The sequence below is a fragment of the Penaeus monodon genome, chromosome 39 (genome assembly GCF_015228065.2).
Source record: "Penaeus monodon isolate SGIC_2016 chromosome 39, NSTDA_Pmon_1, whole genome shotgun sequence".
NCBI classification, from domain to species: domain Eukaryota; kingdom Metazoa; phylum Arthropoda; class Malacostraca; order Decapoda; family Penaeidae; genus Penaeus; species Penaeus monodon.
The window spans coordinates 9,818,565-9,821,064 of NC_051424.1; positions in this window are offsets into that span (position 1 = coordinate 9,818,565).

Below are 2,500 nucleotides of genomic sequence, written 5' to 3' on the forward strand. Positions count from 1 at the left end.
TGTGAAGAACATGGGGGGGGGGGGTAGGATAACATTGCGCTGAAGAACACAGTAGAGGGGTTGCGTGAACACTGGCGAAGAACGTAGAAGGGGTATAAAATTCCTGCAACAATGATGAAAAACACAAGAGATGGTGATGATAAACTCAAAAGGGGGTTGCATAACATGGAGAATATATGGAGAGGGGTGTATAACACTGGTGAATAACACAAAAGAGTGGGATTATGTAACCCTGATGAGGAAAATATATGGTGAAGAACATACGAAAATTTGCATAACACAGAACAGAAGGGAAAGGGGTCTGTATAACATTGTGATGGAAGAACACAACAGAGGTCTTCACGGCATTATGGAAGACCTAAAGGAAGGAGCGTTTTATAACTGACGAAAAACAAGTGTGTGTGTAATGGGAGGGTTGGGTTTCACTGTCGAAAAAAGAGGAAGGGAGAGGAGAGAGAGAGAGAGAGAGAGAGAGAGAGAGAGAGAGAGAGAGAGAGAGAGAGAGAGAGAGAGAGAGAGAGAGAGAACTAGATAGAGAGAGAGAGAGAGAGAGTAACTATGAGAGAGAGAGACACTACGAGAGAGAGATAGAGATAGATAGATAGATAGAAAATAGAAGAGAGAATGAGAAGCGATAAAGTAAAGCACTTAAGAAGAATAATACGCAACAACACCGATAAGAGAGATAAAAGTTTTTTTTTTTCTCCAATCTCCTTTACAACCATTTTTATTTCTATTTATCAATTTATTAAAAAATATATGTATTTATTTATTTTTGGTTTTTACATTCTGATAATCTTCTTAATATGTAGATTCGGGTCTCCTGTTGATGTCGAAAATATTCCAAAGCAGAACCAGACGAAGAGAAAGGAACTGACAGACGGATGATGGAGTTGAGGAAGAGCAAGAAGGAATGAAAGAGAAAGAAAAGAAGGAGAAAGTGGAGTAGGGTGAATAAAGACGATGACGATGATGATGATGATAATGATGGATGATGACGATGACGATGATGTGGAAGAAGCTTTAAAAAAAGGCACAAAAGTGGAAATGGAAGAAAACGGGAGTAAATCAGACATAGGATGAAGGTCGAAATGGCGAAAAACGCGACTAGCAACAAGTAGACAAAGAAAAAAAAAAAAAGAAACGAAAAAAAACGAAAAAAAAGGAAAATGTCAGAACGTTACGAATAACCCTCGGACATGCTTGGTTACCTCCCACCCTCCTCCCCACGAAAAACAACAAAAAATAAAAACAAAAAACAACAAAAAAGACAAGGAAATAAATGATTCCATAGCAAAGAAAAAACCCTATTCACTCAACTCTTACTAATAGCCTCTTTCATCCATCTGCATAAACAGCATGCACCATTATGTTGTGAGGCGTTGATTTACATATACTTTATATTCTTTTTACGTTGATGTCCATGTTAAATCACGAGAAAACTTTGTGAATCTATAACGGGAATCTGGCTCTCGGTATCCACGATTATGTGTGAGCAGAGTATCTATCTTGCTTCATTAATGGTATTTAGTATGAAATGTCATCTTGAAACACTTAAATTTTGTGTAAACATTATATCACCGCTGTTCTGCATACACCAGTGATGCTGTTTAGGAATATGCTTAATTAATACGATGTTATTTTGTTTGACTGAAGCTTCGAAGCTTCAGTCAAACAAATACTCGAGGCAATATTCGGAACACGTTTCGAAAAGAGTCTGGAAAGCTACTGTACTCTTTCGTCAATAGAAGCCCGTTGTGTATTGGTGCTTTCCATAGCATTTGCATTTTTTTTTCGAGACTATATTTTTGTGAAATGTTTTTTTTTTTATGGTCTGTGCTTTTTCGAGCGTAGAGTGCCGGTTATATAGAGAGTTAGGCCATTGCGATTTTGTCTACGGAATCGAAGAGACATGACAAACTTGAGCTTAAATGCAAGAATGGCGTGCAACTACACTTTATGCACGTGCATGGCCCTTAGACCACTTTACCGTGTCATCTAAATCAACTTACAAATAATATGAGACGGGAAATCCAATACTACAGTGATAAATAGAATAAGAGGCAGAAGGAGAGACGCGGAGTACTTGGGTAAATGACGGTACTGTGAGTATATTACGTTCTGCGCTTCCAGTAGTCGTACTGCTGCAATCGGTAGGGAGAGAGAGAGAGAGAGAGAGAGAGAGAGAGAGAGAGAGAGAGAGAGAGAGAGAGAGAGAGAGAGAGAGAGAGAGAGAGAGAGAGAGAGAGAGAGAGAGAGAGATACTAAGAGAGAGAGAGAGATACTAAGAGAGAGAGAGACTAAGAGAGAGAGAGAGAGAGAGAGAGAGAGAGAGAGAGAGAGAGAGAGAGAGAGAGAGAGAGAGAGAGAGAGCTTCTACAATAGCAATCGGTTCGAAGTCGTAAAACGGAAGATCAACTCTTCAGAAACTTTTTTTGGATGCTAGCGAAGGGGCCGATATCTCGTGCAATGAAAACGGGAATAGCTCGAAGAAAATGGA